Source organism: Poecilia reticulata, linkage group LG19 (genome assembly GCF_000633615.1).
Source record: "Poecilia reticulata strain Guanapo linkage group LG19, Guppy_female_1.0+MT, whole genome shotgun sequence".
NCBI classification, from domain to species: Eukaryota; Metazoa; Chordata; class Actinopteri; order Cyprinodontiformes; family Poeciliidae; genus Poecilia; species Poecilia reticulata.
Genome location: NC_024349.1, coordinates 7,934,723 through 7,945,352, shown reverse-complemented (window position 1 = coordinate 7,945,352; position 10,630 = coordinate 7,934,723).

Here is a 10,630-nt window from a genome sequence, read left to right as displayed (position 1 = left end):
GCTTGGTACTGATTCATGGTGGTCAAGCACTGCTGTGGGACACCAACCCATTCTTCAAACACATCCAAGTGCATCAAAATTGACATTTATCTACTTTTCACTTCCAAATTCTGGAGTCATTGTGTGATAAAAACGCTCAGCTGAGGCGTTTTCAGTGAGTGAGTTGCCAGCCCACAGCATCATACTTCCTCCACTAAATGTTCCTGGACACTGATAGACTGTTTTGCAAGTTTTTAATGAATGAATTTTCCTAACACTGAAAAAACAAAAACAGATGACTACCTTAAAAAAACTGAGTTACAAATAATCAAATTAAGTTAATCCAAGTAAATATATTAAGTTCGTTAAGTTTTAGCTCCTTTCTATTTTTTCAAGCACAATTTAAGAGAAAATCAACAAGTTTTTCAAGAACACAGGAAACAATTTTGAAGAAATCAACTAATTAGCCTTTTCTTTAACTGTGTCTTAAACAAATTTAAGGTACAATTAATAGCTAATTAATAATCAGAGTTGTCAACATCTTGCTCCTCTCTGCKGTCATCTTGTCTCATGTATGTTTTTTATGTACATTTTATTTTGTAATTCTTATTTTGTTTATGTAATGACAAAGTTTTATTTTTATTCCTTTGGTTTTTACCACCTGGTGAAAAATAGCCTTCTGGGTAACTCTGTAATACTTACAGATTGTAAGAAATAAATACATTTAAATGACTTTAAAAAAAAAAACACAAATTCTAAAATAAATGTTTTATGAAGTTGACTCGAATTTAAAACCAAGCAGAGATCATACATGTGCAGAAAATCAGACAACAAGCATTGCTGAATCATCACTTCTTAAACAGGGGAAGGAAGAAGCAGAACGAGGATAAGATGGAGAGTGGCAGACGATGGGAGAAGAAGATTGAGGAGGAGGAGGAGGAGGAGGAGGAGGAGGAGGAGGAGGAGCGGTGGTCCAGCACCTATCAATATTGCATGTGCTGAGCCAGCAGAGGATGCATAGCCATCAGAGGGAGCAGCTGTCATGTGCTGGTGATGTAGCGGGCTCCTAAATCAGGACCCGGACAAACTCATGGAACCCACCGACCATTTGCCGTCGGAAACGGAAAAATGTATCCCCTCCTTTAACCTCAAGGTAAATCACAAGTATTATAAACCACAACTGTCAGCTGGGCTTCCTCTTGAATCCCCCTCATGCTTGGAGAGCGTCCTGCTCCAGTTTTGACTCTTGTGTAAGTTTTGATATGAGGTCATGTGACTCTTGGCAAACAGAAAAGCTCCTTTTACAGTTAGTAGACCGTCATGGAGTGGCAGAAAGTGAATGAATCAGGCCTGGTGTCTGTAAATGTGTGGCTGAATCCGCTGTTTTTGTCCTCCTCTCTGCGGGCGCACATGTAACTGAGACGGGTGGAGAGCCACSGCTCCACGCAGCATGTCGGAGCTATAAAGTGTCAACCTGAATGACTGCTCTGCTGCATGCATCCGTCCTGCCGGTCCAGCGCCAGAAACAAGACAGGTGCAGAGCGCAGAAAGCCAGAAAAACGCAACAATTTGTGAGAGTTTACCACTAAACTGAGGGATTTTAAAGAAATGCAGTGATTTTGATCACTTTTTTCACAAACATTTATAAAAACTTTAATTAAAATAAGTAAAGGTTTGGAACATGTTTGACGMACAAAATTTGGACAAAAAGTGTCACTCACCAGTCCAAGTAAAGCTGCYATTAAAACCAATTTCATCCTGTATCTCCTTTGCATATTTCTAGTAGCGTCMGCAATCAGATGCAAGATCGACGGAGGGTGAAGTCTCAGCAACTTATTGGTGAAGGAATCACGGCTGTCATCGTTGCGCGATTCTTTCTTGGTTTGTTGTCAAAGAGGAGGAGGAGGAGGAAAAACTCTCCAAATGACAAGTCGCTTAAAAAAAAAAGAAAGAAAAAAAAGAAAGAAACAACAAAAGTAGCTCAGTTTTTAAAGCGCCCCCTGCGTGCAGCTACAATCCAGTTTGAGGGTCCAGATGACGCGACGGGTGAGGATGATGACCCATCGGGGGTGGTTCTGGTTCTGTGCGCTTTTCTTCCGCCGGGTTTTGGCTCATGTGGCTGAAGCGCGTCGGCTCCGCTCAGGGAAGCAGTCGTGCCCGTTTCCACGCCCACTCCACGCACACACGAATACAGCGTGCTCTATCTTTAACAACTCCAACCGACAAAAGTGTAGCACAAGGGCTTTAACTACACCTGTTGATTAGTGCATTTTTTTTATTTTTTTTTTAGAGAAAACAAAGTTACAAGTAACTTTTCAGGAGCTTGTTTTCATCAATAAACCCTTAATACTTAAATAAATACTTTAGTTTGACTTTGGTTTCACGGTTTGATTATCTGTCCATAAGTGCCTCACAATTATTTGCCTTGATTTTGACTCATTCCTTCTGTTTCTGTGACCCTCTGGATTCTACACTAAACACTAAGTGTGTTTAAATATCATGTTATCAATCAAATCAATGCAGTTTTTTATCTGTTTTCTGCCAGGTTATGTCAATCAGTCCCTCTACTTTCCTGAAAATTATTGTGGAAATCAACAAATTCTCACACTTTTTTTGCACTAATACATAATTGGGAGTTTATTACAGATTTCTTTCTCAAAAATTGCCAAAAACTTTCTTACTTGTACTAAACAGCTGCCTCTGCCTTAATTGATGTCAGGTTATGGTCCATGATCTATACAGCAAGTAAAAAGTTTCATTTCCTGACATAAATAAGAGCAAATATTTCCAAATTAGTACCTCAAACACTTTCACTGCAAAAATTACAAAAAGAATCACAAAATCTTGGAGGAACTGATGAAAAAATGTTCAATAGTATGATTTAATTTTAAGGATTCACTGATATTTCAACAGCTTGTGAACAGGTTTTGTAAATACCTTCTGGCCCTTTAAGAGCATTCATGATCTTAATTTGGCCCAAAATGAAAATGAGTTTGGTGTTTAGGCCAGGACAGTTTGCTGGCTATTCCAACACATTGACTCCCCAGTTATTAAAGAAGATATTGCAACTTTTGGCAAAAAGAGCAGGTGCCAAGACTTGCTAAAAAGTAAAATTTGCATATCAACCAGGGAAGCATAAAGGGATCCAAGATTTCCGACATAAGTTTGATAAAACAAGGTGAACCAACACTAACAGATAACATCACTGCCGACGATGGATGCTTTTTAGCAGAGTTTTACCTTCCACTCGACTTCCCATTAATATTTTGGGTGCACTCACTGCTTTGTGAACAGCCAGCTACTTTGGAAATAAACAACTTGTGGCTTACATTTCTTGTGGATGTCAATCACTCTCTGGAGGAAAATTGTTATGTTAGAAAAAGATTAAATTAAGCTGATGATCTTTTTTAATAGGTAACTTAGTCTCCCTTTACTCAGCAATATGCAGTGGACATAACTTGTATGTCCGGTATATTCATACAAGTTGTATCAAACTTGTTCAGGACAGAACTGAACTGACTGATTTTAGTTTTTAGTTCTTGCCGCTCTACTGTTTCTGCCGCTCTGGGCTACCGCCCGTATGACGCATATCAAAGACCAACACTTTTGAAGCAAATTTTAACAATTAATCTGTTTGTTTTCTTTTCTTGTACTGGTTTCTGTTCCCAAAATAACAGAGCTCTTTCTCATTGTTTTTTTAAAAATAATCTTCACCGGTTATTCTCTTTTATTWTACAAATTTCAATAAATTACAAGAAGTTGAMRWMRKWKAYRSMWKWYKKGSMTTYYYKGMYYMYTMWRWTCWKYWYWKWSYKSTWWGRGYWRWWRRGTWMWYWARKTCASWARWKYWRWARWSWWMYAAAYRKMMMARTKKWWWTGCACGTGTTGTAACTGCTCTGTAGGATTTGATGCTCTGAAAGCCTCTAGCAAAATTCATTAAAATKYATTATTTATGGCTGCATTTCAAACTTTTGAAGGGTTTGCATGTTGTTTTACATCCTACAGGATCAAACATGTTCCTGTTCATCGATAATGAGTTATGGTGCGATGATAGATCTCATTATAAAGTATTACTCAAGTGATATATCATTTCTAATTGTGTGCTTTTCTTTTGCATAGTTCTACATATTACTAACAAATAAATGTTCAGTCAGACTTTTGTGTGAATGTTTTACAACCTCAAAGGGGACTGCATGTGCAAAAGAAAAACCAAGACATCAGTGTTTATGTAAGCACTGTAAAACAATTTAAGGTGGTTTAACTTAACAATGAAAGTCCACCTGTTGYCTTGAAAATGCAATTAAAGKCAACAAGAAAATAGTTTTGGTTTTAACTCAGAAATTAAAGTTCATGAAGTTGATTTAACAACAACTTCAATGCTTAGAAACAAGAGTCTAAGCATTGTGTTTAAAGTTCATCCATCTTGAATTGTGAGTTTTAACTTAATGCTTCAATTTCAACCAAATAATTATTTCAAGATATGCTATAAAAAACTGCCCTAACTTAAAGAGCACACACTTCTGTATTATTTTCATTAAAATAAACATTTGCCTTAATAGCGCACAAGACTCAGGATGCAAAAATGTGCCGCTAAGCACTCTGGGAAATAGTTCCCACTCCTGTCTTTTTCTTCTTTCAGTTTTTTTAAGTGCTAACCTAAAAACTATWGTTTATTCAACAAAATGTTAACACAACTTACTACTGTGAGTTTATCTTTCACAAACTCACACATTTAGGTTCGAAATCTAAAACTCACTACATTTATTTGACTTAAGAGAGTAGAAGATAGTAGATAAAATTAAATGTGACTCAAATGTTTTACAGTGAGTAATCACTGTCATAAGATTGTAACAAGATGAAGAAAGCTAAGAAACAGGAAAGCATAATTAATAGCTTTTGGTGCAGAATTATGATCAAAAGATCAAAACTGGAAACCAAGGAAAAAACCAGAACAACACAAGATTTTACAGAAGGGAATGGCAATCGTATGAAAATAAGCCAAAGTTCACGTCTGGAGAACTCAAAGAGTGGCATCTTTGACTTATAATGTCCAGAAAACAGTGATTTAATTTGACGTTCATGTGCAAATGTTTGGTATTTGTAGGAAGTTGCTGTAAAGCTTGATTATTACTGTACTGACTTCTTAAATATTAAAGCATCCATGAGAGTGTTTGTTGAGTTTTTACAGCATGAGGCTTGATGGTGATGCATCACAAATTACACTTGATGAGGCTTTGATTTACAGAAATCCTGTCAGGACTAAGTGCTTTGTGGATTTACAGCTGATGAAGTGGGAGAGAGGAAGCTGCTGTGGAATTGGTTAAATAAATAATTCATGAATACAAAAACAACAAAAATACGAGAAACCAAAACAACTCTGAGTATCAGAGTTACATGGAAGAGAAAACTGAGATGGAGTTTTTCTTTTCTTTCGTATTTCCAAAAGCCTGAACAGGAAGTTATCCATCACACATATGGAGTGAATAGCAGACTCATGGCTTTGAAACCAACAAAAACAAAATCTGTGGACACTTTTGGACAATGTGGGAGAGAAAGACACATGAACAAAATGGTTGCTGACGGGATCGATGAGAAGGAGAAGGAAAACATGGATGAGCTGCCTCTGATCTCATACTACTGAACACAAAAAGTTTATACGTCATGGAGGAACTTTGCCTGAAATCTATGGACGAATACAATCAATGTTTAAAAAGGCTTGTAAAGGACGTACAAACTCTTTTTGTAAGACTGCTGGCTGGGAAAGTAAGTACACGTAGTAACATACACATGTATGTTACTACGTGTACTTACTTTCCCAAACTGAAAGAAGAAAAAGACAGGAGTGGGAACTATTTCCCAGAGTGCTTAGCGGCACATTTTTGCATCCTGAGTCTTGTGCGCTATTAAGGCAAATGTTTATTTTAATGAAAATAATACAGAAGTGTGTGGTCTTTAAGTTAGGGCAGTTTTTTATAGCATATCTTGAAATAATTATTTGGTTGAAATTGAAGCATTAAGTGAACTTTAAACACAATGCTTAGACTCTTGTTTCTAAGCATTGAAGTTGTTGTTAAATCAACTTCATGAACTTTAATTTCTGAGTTAAAACCAAAACTATTTTCTTGTTGMCTTTAATTGCATTTTCAAGRCAACAGGTGGACTTTCATTGTTAAGTTAAACCACCTTAAATTGTTTTACAGTGCTTACATAAACACTGATGTCTTGGTTTTTCTTTTGCACATGCAGTCCCCTTTGAGGTTGTAAAACATTCACACAAAAGTCTGACTGAACATTTATTTGGCTACATGTCCGTCTTAGCTAACAAAAGTTACATTAGCTAACTAATTTTGCTAGTTCAATATTACTGATATTTATCTTAGTATTACACAGACATGGGTAGAATACTCAAAAATTGTGATCGAGTAACAGTCGTAAAGTACTTATATCGTTTAAAAGTCAAGAACGAGGCGAGAGCTAATTTTATGCGTGCGGTTTCTTTAATGTTGTCGTAGCAACTCCATAGCAACTGCCACGCAAGATGGCCGTCAGCTACAAAGAATAAAGCTGGAAAATGAGAACGGATTGAGTCATTGAGACTCACAAACCATTCAGTCTCCAACCGTTAAAATTCTTTTAATATTTCCTTAAAAGAATATTTAAAACTGAAATGGAAAGGGTTTTTTTTCTGAACAGAAAGGCGCCACAGGCGAATTACAGAAAAAGAGTATGAGTCATTTTTAAACCTTTCTCTGTTTCCTTTTGTAAAAACAAGGATGCGAAAGCAAGAAAACTTTATATTTTTAAGACAAAGTGAAAACGAACCGGTCTGTTTTGGTCTGAAATCACAGCTGTGCAAAGTGTACTCTCACAGTGACCATCTGCTCCCAGACAGATTACCAGAGGATGGGTGGTCCATGATACCTTAACTGTCCTATCTAAAGTTTCAGTAAAAGGATCCTGTTCTTTTATTGAGTCCATATATCTTTGTTTTTAAGAGGCCAAGCAAGGCAGAGTCTGCTTGGGGCCCATAGAACCAAAACTTTAAAAATCTGTTTAATGGTCAGATCTTAATTTAAGGGTGATTGTTAGGTCTAAGTTTGGGCTGTCAGTTGTTATAGTTTGGCTTGGGAACATTTTTACAGTCTCATGGTGAATAGGATTCCCCCAAATTGACTTTATTTACTGAAAAACATGAACATGTCTTCTTTGTGCATCAATGTAACCTATACAATGTATCAAGAAGCAATTTTCTCCTTTAATGTTAGTAAATAATTTCATTGTCATCCAGAGAGAGAAAGCTTCAGAGCAGGCATGTCCAAACTTCAGTCCTGGGGCCACTTGTGGCCCTTGGAAACATTTCGTGTGCCTCCTGACTGCAGTTCAAGAATGGCTCAAATTTGAYACTCCAGCAAAGAGAGATGATGCAGACGGACGCTTTTTGTCATTTTTGAAGGCTGCAGTTTTTSAAGACTGACTTATATCTCCTTAAAAGAAGAGTTTTAAGTACTAAACAATGTATTTACTTTTATTAGCCACATCTTTTGTGTTCATATTAATATTAGATTAAGTTGGGCCACAAACATTCAGTGATTTTACTTAAAAACCGACTTGGTCGCAGCCGTTTGTGACCAGTTTCGAATCAGCCATCAGTTCCTTCAGCCTCCCGTATAAATAAAACTCATTCTCAGTTCCTCCTTGCTGGTTCCTCTCGTTAAATCCTGTTAGACCTCGTTGTTTCCCTGTTTTATCCTGTTGCCTTTTCTTTCTGGATTCCTGTTTTTGCTTGGCTCTGGTTCCCTGTGTTCCCCGTGAATTTTGCACATTTTGTTGTTCATCTTTTTGATTGAACATTTCTTATCTACGAGCTGCATTAGGGACTTCTTTAAACAACACATCATTGTTCTGTTAATTACACCTGATCAAATACAGCACCTGTTTTTTGAAGAAAGTACTTATTGAAGAGAATAGAATAAAAATCATTTCTACACAAACAAAATACAAAAAAGTTTAACCCCAAAATTTTGGAAACTGCACACATTTGTTTTATTAACATAAAAGAAAATAGTTTTTTCCATTATTTGTTTGCCCTTGAATATTTTTTTGTTCCAATGAATATTAATTCCTATATAAATATATAAAAAGGTCAAAAATAAATCAATTTGACTGATTTTGACAGATTTTAGAACTTGTTTGTTTTATAAATATTAATACAACGCCCCACAGAGATGATAAATCAGGCAGTCTCTTTAATTCCTTCAGTCTTTTCAGCGGTTCTTATCTTCTTGTTCCAACCCACCTGAGCGATCTCTTCATGAATAATTACTGTCATTTTTCTTCCATCCCCTGAAAATCCGAATCTCTGCAGTCGGTCCTGCATCAGGAGCATAAACATGGGCAACGTGATCCACGGTTTTCTTGCAAGCTCTCCCTCTAATGCACTGTAATAGCTGCAGGGGCATCGTATGACAAGCAGAGGAAGCCCTTGAATTACTCTGAGAGCACTCACACCAATAACCGGAGCGATATCATGTTGTGTTCGGTGCGGGAATCTTGTGTTGTTTATCCGTGTGATTTTGGGGAAAGTTCAGCAAAACAGTCATTACATCCTGAAAGGCCTGGGCTGGTGGAGTTGGTAGATGGTGTTGGTCTTATTGTAAGGCTGCTGTGGGAACTGGATGGTGGAGTTTGTGGACTGCAGGATGACCAGATGGCAACAAACCCAACGTTTCCCCCTGGGATTCCCTCATCTGCTCTTCATTGATCTGATCTGTCTAACCTTCTTTTCTCCACATCCACGCTCCCTTCTTTGTTCGCTGCTGTCACATCATGCAGACACGCTATAAATAATTKAATCTTTATACATCCAGGAGGAAATAGTTCACACTTTGAGCTTTTGATTCACACCAAGAATTTGAYACATTAAACTTCTGTAATTTTCTGTTATTATTAATTTGCTTCAGTATTTAAAACGTATTTTGTTTATTCATTCATATGTATCTTTATTATTCTGTTTGCTTTTTTATTTACTTATTTGTTTATTGTATTTATTTACTTATTTATCTGTTTATTCATGCATTTATTTATTTATAGATGTATATTTGTTATGCATTTGCTTATTTATTTACTTGTTTATCTGCTTACTTGTTTATTTGTTCATTTATTTATCTATTGTATTCACTTATTTATATATTTGTTTATTTACTTGTCTATTTTTTGTTTATTTATTTGTTTATCTATCTATCTATTTGTTTGTTTATTATTTAGTGTGTGCAGCCCCTATGATCTGCAAAGCATCATTTTCCACTGAGTGGAACATTTTTGGTCGTTCATTATGTTCCATTTTTGCCACTCATTGACTGAGACATATTTATTTTGCTGTTAAAAAAGCCAATCTGCGTTTTGGTCTCATCTGCCTACCTTTTTTAAGAATTCAAAAATGAAATGTTTAGTGGATCAGAGTCACGGCAGCAGTTGGAGAGTCTTTGTTTAAATATAACTGAAAACAAGGTGTTGCCAGAGCTGCTTCTTGTCCATTTAAGCCGCTGCTTGTTCTGTGAGTTTTCTCCTAAAGCTGGAGTGAATGAGTTCTTTTCCCCACGATCTTTGTCCTCCAAAATCCACAATGAATRAAGAAATGAAAGCGGTTGTTTCTTCCGCTGACGAAGCTGGCCTTCTAACCTGGAGATTAAGGACTTCAGATAACGCTTCAGGGATTTACATGTCTTGAGTTTTCCCTGAACATTAACAACAGCATTGTATTTGTTTCTTTTATGACACAGATGCTTGGGGAATATTTTTTATTCACTTTAATATATTCATTGATGTTTTTTCAGTTCATTCGGCCATATTATTGATCAGAGTTGGAGGACACAAAACGCTGCAGTGACAATGAGCCTCAGGCTGAGGACAATCAATAAGGTCTGTTATGCAAGACACACCCACTGCTGTGATGATGACTTCATGCACTGCAAAAACACAACATATTACCAAGTAATTTAGGTCGAGTCTCTAGTGAAAATATCTTAGTTCACTTAAAAATAAGACAAAACTAAATTACAAGTACGTTTTCAGARAGACACTGGAGTTTGTTTTAAGTCTGATTGCTCAATACTGACRAAAAATTACTAGTCATTGGCAGATTATTTCACTTGTARCATGGGAAAAATGATTGYTATAAGCAAACTAATCTGTCAATGGAACTAATATGTTTTCATCAATATTAAGGAATTATCCTTATCTTGCTGAAAACTTACTTCTAATTTGGTTTTGTCTTTATTTGAGTGTACTAATATATTTTCACTAGAATCAAGACCATATTTGCTTGGCAAGATGTTGAGTTTTTGCAGGGCCGGATTTTGAATGARAGCCTGTTAGGTTTATTTTTCAAATAAATTCTTAAACAATCACAAGRACACAAAAACKTGTCTTTTGCAAAAGGGGAGACACGTATCAGACTTAGTGGTGTCAGAGGTGCTAACTCCAACAGGCCAACTCCAACGGGGGCTTGCAGCCCTTCAATATTTATTCACTTCTAAGCATAGGCGTGTCATCAAAGTGATAACTCAACAGCTCAAGTACAGGAAATACATTCCATATATGGTAACTCTTTAAGACTGCTTGGGTTTACACAGGATGTTACCTATTTTTGTAG